The 18,048-nt window shown below is 42.8% G+C and overlaps 1 protein-coding gene across 1 annotated transcript in view; it reads left to right on the top strand.

Moving 5' to 3' along the window:
- Positions 1 to 16,531, top strand: part of LOC144782158 (leucine-rich repeat and fibronectin type III domain-containing protein 1-like protein) — a 397,349-nt gene extending 380,818 nt beyond the window's left edge. Inside the window, exon 6 of the mRNA XM_078661335.1 lies at positions 16,399 to 16,531. The gene's annotated coding sequence lies outside the window, so the exon portion shown is untranslated. The remainder of the gene's footprint in view (positions 1 to 16,398) is intronic.
- Positions 16,532 to 18,048: the final 1,517 nt, after the last annotated feature.

Raw genomic sequence — 18,048 nt, 5'->3', positions numbered from 1 at the left:
AGGTACCGTAGAGATGGGGACAACCACACTGTGGATACAGAAACATTTTTTTAATACATTGTCACTCATGCATGGAACAAGTCTCACAACATGATAAATTCAACAATGAGCCATGGTATTCTTTTAACAATTTTAGGTATCTTTGTAACCGTAATGCGTATTAGTTGGCTTTGATAACTCAAGTCACTCCAAAACTGATAAGGACTTCATAGAAGTTACACACAACAACCAAAGGCCGAGGATAAAGGGAACAAAAACGATTTTTTTCTTTCAGGGACTGTCATATATGCCATTTAGTCGCATATGCTTAGTTGGTTCATCTGGGGTCAGGCTGTTACAACACTGGCACGAGCTGTCCAGATCAGAGAATTGGTCTATGTGAGACATGAACGTTTTCGCCCCACCCCGTCCGCTAGAGAATCTAGGGGGGCCGAGGATTAACCAATAGGGAATTGTTGATTTTTTTACAGAAAAGAGACATACCACAGGAACACGGTCATTTGCCTTCTCGAAAGTGGGGCTAGCTAATCACTTGCTCAACTTTAGTGGCGTTTCAGGCTGAATCAGTAGGCATACATATATGTCTCGCCACTTACCCTACTCCTGCGATGGTTCTCTCCGTAATGGGGGAAAGGGGTAGAGATAACCGCAACTATGATCCCATAGCGCTCTTGCTTTCTTACTCCCTCTTAAATATCATGCAAATGAAGGCGACTTTCAATCATCCTGGGATACAAAGAGTAAGACAATAAGGAAACAGATAAAACAAATGAAAGAAAACGAATGAAAGAAAAGAAATAGTTTAGATTTATCTAGTAGGAAACTCTAGGCTCCCTTTCAGTCCCGATCCAGGTTAGGTGCAAAAAAAGAGAGGGGTTAAATACCATTCATTTCCTTCCTTTGGGCTTTTATAATGTATAGGTGAATACAGTGATGTCTCATTCCTCCCTTTGATGATTAGCACCTAGGGCAACCCATAAGAAAGAGGTCGAGCAGGCCCATGACCTGTTCTATTTAAGAGGTGCTAACTAGCTCATCAAATATATATATGCAAATTCTACCTTAGTCCATTCGGAGTTCCGCTGGGTTTCAAACTGGTCAGATACGATAGGAGATGGAGGAGAAAGTAGGTTTCCAGAATACCGCCTAGGGACAACTTCTGGTAAATGCAGGAAAAAAGAGAGAGACCTTCCCTTAGTCAGTGGGATTTACATGGGAATGCCGTCAAACATTACAGTTTGCAAGGTGGTTTAAGGATTAGAGGCTCACATTTAATCAGGGCAGTGGCGCCGTGCTTACCTTCTGCCGACGGTCCTTTCGGGGGGTAAGATATGAGGAAGAATTCCGTCCCCACTTTAAGGATTCGGCGGTGTGGCCTCAGGGGGAGACCAATGATAAACGTGAAAGCCGACCAGGCTGCGGACGGAGGCAAATGACGGCGACAGACAATCAAAAGGAAAGGAAAAGATAAAAGAAGGGCGCAAAGATTAACAATTGTCCTCGATCTACCCCAATCATCGGCAGCAGAGTCGCGTACAGCAGGGTAGCTTACCAGGGTCAAAAGGCGGGATACGGTCTTATCGTGCACTCCACAGTTCGTTCTGCCGCAACGTGGGAGCTTGAAAATTGGCGTTTCTTATATATCTGCGAACGAATCCGAGGTCGCTGATTGAAAGTTGATGAGGCGAGAGCAATCTAGAAAGGGGACTAGATGTTCTTGAAAGGGGGTTTCAAAAGGCGGGCGCCATCTTGAGCAGGGCTTCATATAGCCTCAAAGGTGTTTCTACGGCACTAGTTATCTTTGTAATTAGGTCACTGAGACCTCTCGGGTCATGTTTAGTTTAGAAGGTAGAAAATAGAAAGAATTATTTTAGAAAAAACGAAAATCAGTAAGGGAGGTGTCCCAGTAATGGATGTTAATTAGGGAGAGGGGAAGTAGGGGTCCGAGTCTTCACACGAGAAATCAGATAGATACTATGACGTCGCCCTAAAAAGTTGGATGCAGGGGGAGAAATCTTGGGAAACACTCTAGATATCTGAAGCCATTTTCTAACTGTGGGCGAACACAGGGTCCAAAGATGGGGAGGATCACAGTATCGCATTGGACCAGGGGCATTCCTCATTGAGGCCATTTTTCACAAATTTAGGAAAAATATCCAAAAGACCTCCCTTTTCTTTCGGAGATTCGTGGGGTCCACTCCTTGGGCTGCCTGTATTTTTTCAAGAATGAACCAATTCAGGTCCTTTTCTGCATGGTTGTGAGCCAACCAATGGGACACTATGGGAGCAGAAATGTTTTTGTTTCTTATATTTGACTTGTGTTCGCCAATCCTTACGCGGCATTCCCGTCCCGTTTCTCCCACGTATGGTAGTTTGCACGGGCATATGATCAAATAAATTATGTTCATCGTGCGGCAGTTGGTTAATCTTTTATTGCGTGCCACAGAGACCGTGCGTTCAGCGGTGACAACACAGTCGCCGATGATCGCATTGGCACATGCCTGGCATGTGCCACAATGATGGTTGCCATAAATTGGGGTAGCAGTGGTCATGGCCGTTTGGGTACTCGAGGGGGTATCAGTCATCTTGCCTCGCACCAGGTGATTTTTTAGGTTTTTATTTCTTTTGAAGGCAAAGATGGGCCTCTGTAGGTGTTTTTTGTCATTCTCCAAGTTCAGAATGTGCCAACTTGAATTGATTATTTGCCTAACCTTATGATCCAAGTTGGAATGTCGGGTAACACATACCAACGCATCAGTCTGGTCCTCTTATTTAGGCTGAAACATGTATTCCTGGTTGGAATATCTAGCACGTTTGAAAGAGTCTTTTATCAGCTTGGCTGGATATCCGCGGTGACTTAATTTTTCTTTTAGAATGTCTGCTTGTATCTGGAAGTCTCTCATATCAGTACAGTTCCTCCTAATACGGAGGAACTGACTGTATGGTATGCTATCCCTTTGGGAGCGCGGGTGGTAACTCCCATATTGGAGTAGGGTGTTTCTAGCGGTTGGTTTGGCGTACAAAGACACCTTGAGTTTTTCGTTTTCGTGTTCAACCCAGATGTCCAAGAACTCAATCCAGACATTACTGGAATGACAGGTAAATTGGAGGTTAGGATCCGCAGCGTTGAGCCAGTCAACAAACTCCTTTAGTGAGTCATGGTCCCCCTCCCATATAAAGAAGATGTTGTCAATAAAGCGACACCATCCTTTGACATTTTCATGGAAGGGGGCCATTTCGTTGTAGATATTGACTCTCTCAAATTCGCCTACATATAAGCAAGCTATGCTGGGCGCACAGCTTGCCCCCATACTCACTCCGCGGGTCTGCTTAAATAGGGTGTTGTTAAACTCAAAGTAGTTTTCGTATAATACCACCTGGAGACATTGGAGGATGAAGCTCGTGTTGCTGATATCTGGTCTGGATTCAAGAATGTTCTCAATGGTTAAATATGCCCCTTTCTGGGGGATGCTGGAATATAAAGATTCCACATCCAGGGTTACAAGCAATTCCCGATCCTCCCAATAGGTAGAACCCTCAATTTTCCCAATGAAATGGCCAGTGTCCTTAACATATGATTGTAATTCGCCCACCAGGGGCTTAAGGAACTGGTCAATGTACTTCGAAAGGGGCTCGGTTGCGGCCCCAATCGTGGATACGATCGGTCTAAGAGGGGGGTCAATGCTATTTTTGTGTGTTTTGGGCACACCGTAAATTATGGGTACCCGGGTAAATGTAGGGGTTAAAAATTCTGCCTCCTGTTCACAGATAATGCCCGTCTCGCAAGCCCTTTCCACTATCCGTAAGATGCGCTGTTTCAGAGCATTCTCAGGATTGAGGGTGATCTTTTGGTAATTGCCAGATACTGACAGAAGTTCGTTCGTTTTCTGTGTATATTTGGGGGTATCAAAAATGACAATACCACCTCCTTTGTCGCAAGGCTTAATAGTTAAGCCTTTGTCCTCTTTTAGGGTCATGAGCACCTTTTCTTCTTGTTGTGACAAATTAGGGCAGGGCATGGGGACATATCTGATTAACTTATCAATTTTTCTAGTGACTGCCTTTTCAAATATATTCACCTCTGGTCCTATCATGTCATTGGAGGAATTAAAGTAAGAGGGTGGTTTTAGTCCAGATTTGTTCTCAACTCCGGGGGCTGGGGTGTGCTCCCAAAAATATTTTTTCAGACGAATCTTCCGAAAGAAGGCGTGAAGATCCTTAGTGAATTCAAATTTGTCAAAATTGGCCGATGGAACAAAGGATAGGCCCCTAGTGAGGAGATCTGAAGCACTAGGGTCAATCTTTTTTTTAGACAGGTTAAACACAGGGATACCTTTTATGTTTTCCAATATTGTTGGTTTCGGGTCTGTACATATTTTTGGGGTTGGCCCTGACCCGGAGGGTAATTCCTCGTCTGTGGGGTCCGCGTTCGTGGGCGGAAATTGCCACAGCGGTTCCCTAAAAAACGGTTCTGAGGGGGGTTTCTCTCATTGGTTCCAAATCTGTTGGAATGGCTCGGGTTATAGCCTTGATCAAAATTATGAACATACTCCTCTTGGACTTCTCCCTCCGAATCGGTAGTATCGGAAAAGGTAGTTACTCTCTTGTTGTTCCATCTGGGGGTCTGATTGCGTTGGCCCTCCTCATCAGTGCTGGTATAATAACCAGCAGAGAGATAGGGGTAGGCTCACTCCTGAGAAAAAAGTCGAATATCTGTACGGAATTTCTCCGTTTTTCTTTTTAAAAGGTATTCGTTAAAGGAGTCAAGTTCAAAATGTATCTCTTCCAGCTTTTGTTTTCCTAAATCTACTGCATTGCTGTCCTTCAGTTTGTCTTCCAATTCTTGGATTTCCTTATTAAGGATAGAGATGACTTCTCGGGCGGTCTCAATAATCAGCATCATCCAGTCCCTGGAGCAGCGGTTGGAAATAAGGGCCCACCGCTCCAGGAACTGTCTGATTTCGACAAAGAGACCGTATCCCGCCTTTTGACCCTGGTAAGCTACCCTGCTGTACGCGACTCTGCTGCCGATGATTGGGGGTAGATCGAGGATAATTGTGAATCTCTGCGCCCTTTTTTTATCTTTTCCTTTCCTTTTGATTGTCTGTCGCCGTCATTTGCCTCCGTCCGCAGCCTGGTCGGCGTTCACCGTTTATCATTGGTCTCCCCCTGAGGCCACACCGCCGAATCCTTAAAGTGGGGACGGAATTCTTCCTCGTATCTTACCCCCCGAAAGGACCGTCGGCAGAAGGTAAGCACGGCGCCGCTGCCCTGATTAAATGTGAGCCTCTAATCCTTAAACCACCTTGCAAACTGTAATGTTTGACGGCATTCCCATGTAAATTCCACCGACTAAGGGGAGGTCTCTCTCTTTTTTCCTGCATTTACCAGAAGTTGTCCCTAGGCGGTATTCTGGAAACCTACTTTCTCCTCCATCTCCTATCGTATCTGACCAGTTTGAAACCCAGCGGAACTCCGAATGGACTAAGGTAGAATTTGCATTTATATATTTGACGAGCTAGTTAGCCCCTCTTAAATAGAACAGGTTATGGGCCTGCTCGACCTCTTTCTTATGGGTTGCCCTAGGTGCTAATCATCAAAGGGAGGAATGAGACATCACTGTATTCACCTATACATTATAAAAGCCCAAAGGAAGGAAATGAATGGTATTTAACCCCTCTCTTTTTTTTGCACCTAACCTGGATCGGGACTGAAAGGGAGCCTAGAGTTTCCTACTAGATGAATCTAAACTATTTCTTTTCTTTCATTCGTTTTCTTTCATTTGTTTTATCTGTTTCCTTATTGTCTTACTCTTTGTATCCCAGGATGATTGAAAGTCGCCTTCATTTGCATGATATTTAAGAGGGAGTAAGAAAGCAAGAGCGCTATGGGATAATAGTTGCGGTTATCTCTACCCCTTTCCCCCATTACAGAGAGAACCATCGCAGGAGTAGGGTAAGTGGCGAGACATATATGTATGCCTACTGATTCAGCCTGAAATGCCACTAAAGTTGAGCAAGTGATTAGCTAGCCCCACTTTCGAGAAGGCAAATGACCGTGTTCCTGTGGTATGTCTCTTTCCTGTAAAAAAAATAATAATTCCCTATTGATTAATCCTCGGCCCCCCTAGATCCTCTAGTGGACGGGGTGGGGCGAAAATGTTCATGTCTCACATAGACCAATTCTCTGATCTGGACAGCTTGTGCCAGTGTTGTAACAGCCTGACCCCAGATGAACCAACTAAGCATATGCGACTAAATGGCATATATGACAGTCCCTGAAAGAAAAAAATCGTTTTTGTTCCCTTTATCCTCGGCCTTTGGTTGTTGTGTGTAACTTCTATGAAGTCCTTATCAGTTTTGGAGTGACTTGAGTTATCAAAGCCAACTAATACGCATTACGGTTACAAAGATACCTAAAATTGTTAAAAGAATACCATGGCTCATTGTTGAATTTATCATGTTGTGAGACTTGTTCCATGCATGAGTGACAATGTATTAAAAAAATGTTTCTGTATCCACAGTGTGGTTGTCCCCATCTCTACGGTACCTCTTCGCCCTGATGAAGGTGTGGCCATAAACTGGCCCAACATTGAAACGCGCGTTGGCGTATTTCTAGCGTGTGGCAGTATAACACCCTGAATTTGATGATTACATCTATCCCTAGCCTGCCCAGCTTCCTTCTTTTAAAGTGACGCAATTATTTTCTAACTGCATTGCGCCCCAAGGCATTGATGTACGTTTGATGTAATATTGTATAAATGTTTGAATGAATGAGTTTTTAGATGATTGGAGTCAGTATGATTGGTTAGAAAGATTGATGTACGTTGAGTGTGTGGGACTACTACAAACACCTACTGTGTTGTTTTTACCCTTTTTTAGATGTGTTTAGTGTCCAAAATGAATCATGTCGAACACAAAAAGGACACACCTTTTTATGTATACATCATGTTAAAAATATATTTGTTCTAAAATGAAATATAATAAAATAAATTGAATAAAAAGTATGTGCGTTTGGCTTTGATACTGTTCAGGATCACCCGAGTTTTTGAATTCTAGGATCCTCTGGAAGGACCGTATCTAAACTAGTGGGGCAGGGTTCTTTGACTTTCTTTATACTGTTTTTTTCCCTTTACCTGCCCTTATTCTAAATCCCGATTGGGAACCCCCTTCAATTGTACTGTGCCTATAACTACCACATCTATAACAAGACTTTTTATAATTCTCTTCTTATTTTCTCACAACATTTCTGTTGTCCTCACCCTCTGTTTTGGCTGATTTTTTAATACTTGAATTCAACACACATACCTTGTTTGGATCTACTTCGTGTTATTTTCAGCTAATTCTTTTACATATTGTGAAGTATTTTCAATGTGTCTAGCAATTTCTATGGACTTGCCTAAAGACGGATCTTTCAGATCTAATAATTTTTCTTGAACTTTCTTATTGTTAGTTCTATTTATAAGTTGATCTCTAATTATATAATCTCTTAAATCTTTAAACTTGCATGTAATAGCTAACTTCCTTAGAGCAGCCACGTACTGTTCAATTTTTTCTCCTTGTTTTTGGGAACATGAAAAAATGTGTGTCTTTCTACGACTATGCTTAACTTCTTCCCATAGTTGTCAGTTAACGCTGCTAAGTCACTTTTGTATAGATCTTCTCCATCGTCGTCTGAAGAATCATCGACATTTCTAAAACTAGGATGGAAATTAGGTAACATGTTCAAAACATTTCTTCCTTCCACTCCTAGACTCAGTTTTAAAATAGCTAATTTCCTACTAGCAATAAACACATCCCCTCCAATTGGTTCTAAATATGTGGTGAAAGATTCTTTCCAATCCTCCCATTCCATGCACGGGGGACCAGGTTCTTGTAGAAATGTTGGTGGAGGAGGAATAGATTGAGTAGCCATTATTCTTTAAAATGTTAAAAACTTATACCTTAGGTTTTCTAGAAAATATGTTTTTTCAGTGTAAACATTATATAACAATTTACTTAAGTTCACCTTCACCGAACAGCTAGGAATGGAAATTCTATCACCGAATTGCCAAATGTGCTTATAAATTAAGCTAAAATTTACTTTTCTTAGAGTTCCTCACACGCAGATATGAACAGTCACACACCAGGGCTTCCTTTCCCTCTAATGCCCTTAATCGACTCGATTTAAAACTTGCTTGTAACGGAATGTCACTTTTCCAAAAGTTCCTTACGCGCAGAGATGACAGTCACACACCAGGGTGTCACATACCAGTGTTTCCTTCTAATACCCCTCGATCGACACGAAGAATCTCAGTATCGCAACACCCCTCACCAGTTAGTTAGGATGTTCCATTTTCCTCCGGCCTTTCCAGTCAGCCATCGTTACCAGGTGATAATTTTGACAAGATGAAAATATTATTCCTCATCCGGTATAATAGTCCTCAGGATTAAAAGGAAATGACCGCAACAATGACAAAACAAAAAAATGGTGGCACGCACACCGTCAGGTCACGACTGTGCGTACGTCGTTAAATCATGACAGCGATACAAAGTTCGCTGCTTAGTTGCCAAACAACTTACGCTGTGACGCCTTCTCAAAATGTCCGCATCTTCTAACGTAAGACCAATAGTCAATTTTAATTGTCGGCAACATCCACTCGATCTGCATCTAATTGTAGAACGATGGTCAAGCTATGGGGTCATAAATATCGGTGGCTTGAAGAAAGGTTCTTCCAATCAGTAAAATCCAGAAAAAAATATCTTCTAGATACAGTACATGTCCTCCTTGGTCGTGTATCCCATCCTCGTCGCCAATTTTGGGAACACAGGACACAGTTGATTTAAGAAAGAAGGTTTATTCTAGTTATATCGTAACGACCCCCATAGACCAACCTCTCAGCTCCACAGCCAAGCTTCTCTGCTGGACTCTACAACCCAGATTCCAGCAGTAGAACCTTGCTGCTAGGAGATGATAGGAATTACAGAAAATATGTACTAGAACATAACACAACCTTCTGAAATATATTGGGGAACAAAGGCCCAGAAAACCCCTACAAAGGATGCATTTTTTGGTGTGTTAAATACTAATTTCACATCTTATGCCTCATTTCCAAGGGCAAAACCTGGAATTTGGTTAACCATTGAGTTGGTTAACAATAAGCATCTGTTATTCAGTGCCAAGATTCCCATGGGTGAACGTTAATAATCATTCTGAAACGAAATTGGCAGCTCTCGTTTACTTTTTAAACTTTTATATGTTTATGTTTCAAAAGGGGAAAATACAGGATTGTAGTTCTTTTCCTAATATTTTTACCAGCGTGAACTTTAAAATACAAGTTAGGCTGGTACAAAAACAATCAGATGGCAACCCTCGGCGTGGCAGCAGTGGATGTCCAAATTGTTTCTGCAATTTAGGCGTGTTGTGTTGTACTGGCGCCTTCCTTGTGATCCACTGTCTGGGGTTTATTTCCTCTAGCTTTACCAGTTCACAGACTTGAGCAATCCTGAATTTTTCACTCAGGGATGCTCAGGACATCTATGAAACATAATGCCTCCTCATGGTTGTGCAAAATCCCATATTTTGTCATGAAATTCCATGACAATTTCACACATTTCTGCAGATAGCTTAGAATGTTTTGTGCAGTTATCGTGAGGAAAAAAAATCACGTGAGGACACGCCATATGTAAAAATGTCACATGAGACACCAATAGGAGATTGGTTCAAGCGGAAAATGTGTATTGTGAGATTTCACAAATTGTGAGTAATGAGAAATGTGCATATGTTTTCTATTTTCACATGTGTATTGAACATTTTTCGTGGGAGGATCCCAGTAACTGCCCTCACCGCCCTAAACCTGTCCTTACCTCTAAATAGAATACACTTGCCTGGGTGATTCTTAGTGGATGTTCTTGATCTCCCTTTACAGGAGAAAAGAGTTACCAGTGATGAATGCCACAGTGCTTGCCTTTTGTGCTTCGTTATCTTCTTTTTAAGTTTTAGTTTAATCAATTACAGCAAGAACTGAGAACAACTTACAATTACCATTCATCTCATTTTTCAAGCCTTTTATGAAGGATCCGACCCCTTATAAGTAGTGGGATATGGTAGAATGAGACACGTAAGAATTGCAATTCATGACATTTTTAATATTACCAGAGAATGTCTTAATCTGCTCTCTTTTAAGCAGTACATGATCTTAGAATCAAAGATCCACCAAAACTGGATGGACAATAACAGTAACACCGAAGGGCTTGAGTTACCAAACTTTCTTGTATTAATTGGCGTGATTTCTGGGAACTCTCAAGTCAAGATTAATTCAACAATAAGTCATGTCTGCTCACAGAAAAAAACCTATGTAAATTGTGCCCAATGAGATTTGGGTACTATTGTACATGATAACAATTTAGGAGTGTTGTGTCTCTTTCTCGGAGTTCATTATCATTACTTTAAAAGGACAGGTACCCATGCTCCCTCTAATTATTGTCCTCTGTGTGTGCCAATGTAATTTTTGCACGCACTCTTCATTTAGTCATCTGCATAACTAAGTGATAGCTTGGGGCACAATGCAGAGTGCAGTGTAGAAGCTATCCCGTTCTTTTAATATTCCGTTCCAGCCATCCCTTGTATGGCAGATATCCCTACATAGTCATTCACTTTCTCTGTTTATAATTCCTCCTCTAGCCCTCCCCTGTTCATAACAGAGACTCCCTTTTTCAAACCTTCACAGTCACTGGCTGGAATCCCACCTTTCCAGCTCTCCTTGTTTTAGCACCAGAAAACACTGCACTGAGAAGTCTGCTAATGCTACTGACGAGTAGCGCCCAAAGATGGAGTCTTCCAACCAAGGAAGGAAGATTGGGTCTAAGCTAACAGCTTAGAAGGCTATGCAAATTGCAAGAGGTAGACTGAGGAGGAAATTTGCATATAATTAACATACAATGAACCGCAAGGTGTCCTGGACCTAATTATACACAGGAAATGATTCCCCTGTGGTCAGCACAGACAGAACTAGAGGCCACAGCATTCAATCTACCTGTGCTATAGGTACCAAGTGGTCCCACTTAATATGCGGCACCCTCAGCTTTTACTGTTTTTTAGGCACCAGAACATTACGTGCTTGAACTTTGTTTTTACAACATTGAAAGTGAAACTACAAATCTCTTAATGTGATGTGCCTTTAAGACTGGTTGATAATTTCACATATAACTGGGGAAATTTTAGTTATCTACTCTCTCTAAAGAATAAATCAAACAGTATAAGTGAAGAGTGTTCAAGTCGCAGCCCATGGCATCCCATTTAGTCTAAATGTAACAAAAGCAGCACCAACATAAAACAAAGTAACAAGTGCCACAGTCAATCTTGAGGTACACTGGGTTTGCCAAATAGTGCCTAACTATTTAAACTGCCCAAAACAAGAAACTTGAACTATGTAACTTCACTGGAAATAACACAGCCTACCTAGAGGCGCTTCACTAAATCATCAAGGGTAGGGGGCGCTACATAAATACTGCTACAGTACAATAAAATGATTTACGACTTAAAACCTTTAAACCTGGCCATTGTTTGGAACTTGGGTGACTGTGGTATCCCTTTGGTGTGGGTGAGGTGGGGATACTGAGGCAGACTGGCATATCTCTGCTTATTTTATGATAATATACGAGCTGCTAACTAGGAATAGGAAACAATTTAACAAAGGTAAGCAATTTACCAACCTCTGATCTTCGGAGCTATGAGATCAAATTATAGAGGGAGCTGTAATGGGCTATCAGTGCCACGCAAAATGTTATGTAGCTTGCCATTTGCACTGAGTTTTAATTTAGCATTGCACGCATTCCTTTTCTTATTCAAGTGATAAGACGATTGCAGCTGGTTCAAAATGCCGCCGCAAGGCTGCTGTGCAAAGTTCCTAAAACTGCCCACATCTCTGGACATCTCCGAGATTTACATTGGCTCAGGGTTGAGAGTCACATTAAGTTCAAAACCCTGAGCTATATGTTTAAAATCAAATTGGGCTCAGCTCCACTGTACCTAGAATCCTGTGTCTGTCCCTACATTCCCTCTCGCCACCTTCGGTCCCTTTCCCAAGGCAACTTCACTGTTCCTAGAATTAGACTAGCTAGAATGGGTGGCAGATCTTTTGCGTACCTAGGCACTACTCTCTGGAACTCTCTCCCCCTAAATATCCGCTTAGAAACCAACTACGTCCGGTTTCGCAAAGCCATTAAGACCTGGCTTTTCAATCAATAACGCTGTCCACTGTTGAAACGTTAGGCTACATAGCACTTTGCCTATCCAGCGCCGGGAAACCCTTTTTTGGTAGCTGTCGTGCTTAATAAGCGTAATAAATAAATAAATAAATAAACTCTACAAGTGTTGGACCCAGCAGTCATCCACAAAAGCAGGTACTCTGCAATCTTTGCTGACGTCCATCAGTATTCCCTGGTATGTTGATTTTCTTCCATGTGCCTGTGCGCGCCAGGACTCCCTGTGCATTGCACAAGGGGAACAGTCTGCGGGCGCTGAGGCCCACACGTTAGAGGGAACCTAGGCAAGTAAATATGTACTGGGTACCTGCACTTCTTTAATTTGAAAACAAGTGTGTCAGCACTTCTTTTTATTTTTTATTTTTATATATTTTTTTATTTTAACAGTAAGACAAGAGTGGCATTACAAATATCAGGTGTCAAATAGTACAATGCGGGAAAGGAACAGGCGGGGGATTATACATACAAGAATCATCACAGGGAACCCACGGTAAATCGCGATTATACACAACAGTTAGGAAGAACAAACAGTTTATCATACGATCGAAAACAACCCTGCCACATCCTCCCCCATCCGCAATGATACAGGATAATTAAAACCAGTATAGACACCCGAGCAAGAAAGGATCCGTGAAGAATAAACAGCCCACGTCTCGTAAAAGGAAAAGGAAAGACAAAAGGGGCCATAGAACAAAACAAAGGAAAAATAAAAAAACCCTCCCCTAACCCCCCACCCTGCACCCCTGCAATGGCTACGGCCTAACCCCACTAGCAGCGTGCCTGTCGCCCAAGAGCTACCCTAAAAGAAGGGAAAGAGAGGAAAAGTGGAGGTGGAGAAACCAAACACACCCCCGGTCTCCCGTGCCCCCCGCCAACAGCGACCACCCCCAGACGCAATAAAGCCAACATTCAGCAAAATATACAAACCAGTCGGGGGAGTATAGTCAATAGCCACCCATCTACCGTTACACTATAGGCACAACCCCGGCATTGCTGAAAACTATAATATCGGATCGAAGCAGTAAAGTTCAGCCCTGGCCAGTACGATCTTCCTTAAGAGTCTCCTTCCCTCGAGCCGCCATCTTAAGAAAAAAGGCAAAGCGTCCATGAAAGTTCTCGTCAGTGCAGCAGAGTCGCATGCAGGATAAATGTTCACGAATAAAACAATGAAATGCTTCCAGGAACAGCACGTTTTCCAAAAAGTCACTGAAGAACTTGTTACCACACTGGAGACCGTTCATAGATGTAGCATAAGGAAACAGAATCGAACAGGAGACGCTTGCATTAAGCGCAGGCTTGAGAGTCGTTGATTCGAGACCGCCAGGGCACAGGAAATCCGGTATCGGCACAGGGACCTCGAGTCCAGACGTTCGGTGCACCGCTGGTACAACCGCCAGCGGAGAACTCAACAAAGAGTCATCCTCCGGTTCCAGGATACCGTCCACTTTCACGATCAGTGTCCGGAACACAGCGCTAGTATGCGAATGGAGCACCTCAATGGTGGCTATGACGGCCCGCAGCAATGGCGTGCCTTCCATCCGCTCCGTCCCCTCTCAGTAGGCGGCAGAGCCGGATTTGAACCCCGGAGGCCGGCTACTCCGGGGTAACAGGCCACGCAAGTCAGATGTCAAACAGTGGGCACTCCTCGTACAGCAGAACACACCTTCGCCGTCAGCGAGGGCCCCATCCCGTCGACCCCGGGTGGTCAGCAAGGTCTTCGGGCACCAGACCCCCAATCACGGCATCTGGTGGAACACGCTGGTGTGTCCTCGGTGTAGATCAATCACAGGACCGGCACCAAAAAGCAACAATTCAGGGCACACTTTGGGAGACCGGGCTCAGTCCAGGTCTCACGGCCGTTGTTGATTACTTCCAGACCGGATAGGTTAGAAATCGAGGTCCCGGCTTCCATACGATGTTAGGCCGAGAATGGAGACACGGCGTATCTTCGTCGACCGATGAGGTAGAAAACTCGGGATTTCACCGTTAGAAGCAGTAAAACTTCATAAACAGGGGAATCGGGTATGAAGTCAGGATTGAAGGCAGGATATTCGAGCTGCTGGCGGAGGTCGGCGGAGCCGGGAGCTTACGCGGCCATCTTGGTTGCTAGCGTAGCTCCTCCGTGTCAACACTTCTTAACCGAATTACAATACTGGTATTGGCAAACTATCAACACTTATAAGTAGGAAACAGGAAGTCTGGGCTAGTGAGTACCTGCATTTTTATATTTCCATTTCAAGCACTGTTGTACAAACTTGCTTCACCGTCACACTGTGTATGCATTTGAAGAGTTCATATGGTGTGTTGTTAAAGATGTGAGGCCTTTAAAGAAAATGAAATGGGTCTAAGAACAGGTTCAATAGGTAAAAAACATTTAGAGTAGCCAACCGTTGTCCTGCAATCATGACTCCTGTCCCGCTTCCCGCATAGAGGCACTGTGTGACACCCATTGTCGCATATATTGGTTCCGCCGCCACTCTTAAGGTGACTGGGAGGAGGAGTTGCAGCACAGGAGAGGTCCCACACCATGCAGCTTCACAAGCCCATTCAGGCGTTTAGAAGCAAATCCAGCCGTCTGCTGATAAACAGCCTTGAATGTGTGAGTGACTGCCATGCTGTGGACCTGTGCTGGGACTATGTCCTTATTCTTTATTTCTTCCATTAAGCCTGTTTCAAAGTGATGATAAATTGTCAGATAAGTGGACAGAGTCACAGAGAGAGTATGATTTACCCAGTATCAAACAGTTTCTTAAATAGTAGACCAGAGACTGCAGCACGCTGCTGCTTGCTGTAAAAACCATACATTTACCACCATCTTGTATTTTGGTGACTATATTATATTATCATATCTCCCCAGGTAATATTCGGTAAAAAAATGTAACTATACACTTGCTAGTAAACGTTTACATTGATTCTAAATACTACCAATCTTAACAATGAGGGAGGATGGGAATACGTTGAAAAAGGGATTGCCCAAGAGTGCACAATTTGGTCAGATGGGAGGCCGGGAATAAAAAACTGCCCCTCCTGCTTTCTACGTTTCCATCTAGTCCAATAGACCACAAATGGGGTGGCTGGTACTTTGATAACAAGGCCTAAGGGCTGCGCTTCCCAGAGAAAGGTCAATGCCATTGTGTTTTAGCTCTTCCCAGCTTTAAAATAGTGTATATTTCCAGCATAAATAGGTGATGTGCTAAAGTGGAGATTAGATATCAAGTATCCTCGTTCCATGACTAAAACTTATATATTGGGCCAGGTCCTATGGCATTAGGTTGCTACTGGACAGTATGCGTGGTAGATACAGATATTTACCACTGGTTTTTCAAAGCTTAAAACTAGTGTCTACCATTTGGAAACTGGAGTTATTTTCTAAACTTGTCTCTCAGAAGTTTCAACAATGAGCGGAGAAGGCTTACTCTAGGAGGTGGTAAAGGGATTAGAACTCAAATACAGTATAAATAGTAATCACAATTGATGAGATCAAGATAAGATTAGTTACATCTTTTAAAATGGCCTAATTTTGAGTCCCAGGATTGAGAATGAATTGCCCTATAAATACACTAAGTACGCTACATGATTCATACAAACGTCTTATGATATCTGCACACATGCACAGTGATAATAGAACGCTGGCCACCACCAGTCGCGGCTGGCACAGGTAAGAATGATGGGGTGGAGGGAAGTCGACAGACGACGGGATAGGTAAAATTTACTAAAAAATGTAATAAAACCACTTACCTTGCACTCGCCAATGCGATGAGTGCAAGGTAAGTGGTTTTATTTATTTTTTATTTGATTTTACCTATCCCGTCGTCTGTTGACTTTACTCCCACCCCACCCCACTGCCCCACCGCTACACCGCTCTTACCTGTGCCGGCTGCTCCTGGCCACCATGACAACATGCAAAGTCATAAATACTGTAAGACTGTTTTTGCTAAAGAGGGTATTGCTATTTTTTGGAGGTAGCACGTAAATATCTAAATGTCGGCACATCTCGGCCTAGCCAGAAATCTGTAGTCAGTTTCATGCCCTATACTTTCTGATTAAATCTGTTCCTAGCCTCTCCACCCGCCCCTACCCCTCTCATGAGATTATGTTTCTGCTTTCCGTGCTGGCTATCGGTCATTCAATATAGTACTTGTTTCTGTTGCAGGTCTGTTTCCATGGGAACCGTGACGCCCCCTCTGCTTCAGATGGACACATTGATTTTCTGATCAGGAGCTAATGTGAAAGCACATGACATGACCGAATGGTCAGGCGGTTAATCGCTCTTTCAGTAAACAAGCCAAGGCCCGGGGCAGTTTTTCTGGACGGTGTGACTTTTGTATTGTTGCTCTCCCCATGGTCTAAATCTTATAGTTTTTTATAATGTATGTACTTTTTCTAAAGCATCTAACATTTTATAATAAAGTCTCTATGTGAAACACCTTGGGTAGGCTTTGCCTGCAAGTCTTTGAGTTCTTGTTTTTAATTTTTTACTTGTACACACTGAATTGATATCTGACGGCAAACACAACATGACATTTTCACATATGGCTATTTCTCTTAACAGTGTGAAAAATATCCCAGGAAAATGCACCCTAATGCAAAAAAAAATTGAAGATAAACAGAATAAATTGTGCTGCTTTATGCAAGTTTGCATAGAGGGAAATAAGAGAATGCGTAACTGAGAGTAAAGTGAAATGTAGGCTTGTGTTTAGGATGACATTTGGTGGAAGAGCCTCAATGGTGAGTGAAGTGAAATGAGGCTTGTGATTAGGATGACATTTGGCAAAGAAGGCTCAGTTGGCTTGTGTGCTTGAGAGGCTGGACTCAATGCGATAGCCTAGAAATTTTGCACCGGGAGTTGCAGTGTGAAAGGAAGGGGCAAGTGCCAGGACATTGGGCCAGAGTAGGATACAGGATTGAAAAAGGAGATGAATTCGACCTTTCTACCATTCAGTTTAGAACTGACTATTGAAACGTTAATTGCTTTAGTCTACAACGGATGTATGACATTACAACGTATGCTTTTACCACGCATGCCTTTACATCGCAGTTTTTACAACACATGCTGTTACAACGCATAGCGTTAAGGGGTGCTGGATAGTGAATAGTTTAATTTACTATTCCAACTCCAGTCCCCGTGGATAGTAGGGAAGGTGTTGGGTAGTAAATTAAATCCATTCCCTATCCTAGAGCGCCCCCCGGGGCAATGCGTTGTAATGACATGCGTTGTAATAGTTGCGTCGTAAAGGCACTGCGTGGTAAAAGTTGTGTTGAAAAGGATGTTTCCCGTCTACAACTCCTCATTCAGGCAACAGGTAGTTCAATTCACAGGTACTGTCCTGCAGACCGACCTTGACTCTAGACACTTCAGAAGGCAATCAGCATGGAAGACAATGCAGGCATCCCAGCCACTCTCACGCTGCACTAGCCTCGAGCCAGTTGCGGGGATTGTATTTTCATGGCTAATTACGGCTTCTTGAATAAGTCAGGAATCAACTAGCAGAAGGAAGGAAACTTGCAACACATGCAGTTATACAAATGTGAATGAATGCATCTCTTTATATCATGTGTAATCATGTGCGCTGGAAACTGACTTTTTATGCTGCCATCATGGGACCTCTTTGGTATCCCTGCACCCACATTTTGGGATAGAGTAATCTGGCAGGATTCCAAGTCTTTATTTCTTTAAAATCTTTATTCAATAAAAACATCCCAGATACAGTTTGAAAACATTAATTTTTAATAAAATCCGACACAGGAAACAGGAAAAGCTATGCTAAAAATGTAACTGTTTCATTAAGATTTCTTATTTATA

Source organism: Lissotriton helveticus, chromosome 9, assembly GCF_964261635.1.
Source record: "Lissotriton helveticus chromosome 9, aLisHel1.1, whole genome shotgun sequence".
Classification (NCBI taxonomy): domain Eukaryota; kingdom Metazoa; phylum Chordata; class Amphibia; order Caudata; family Salamandridae; genus Lissotriton; species Lissotriton helveticus.
Note: the sequence above shows the minus strand (reverse complement) of the source record. Positions and strands in the feature narration are given on the sequence as shown.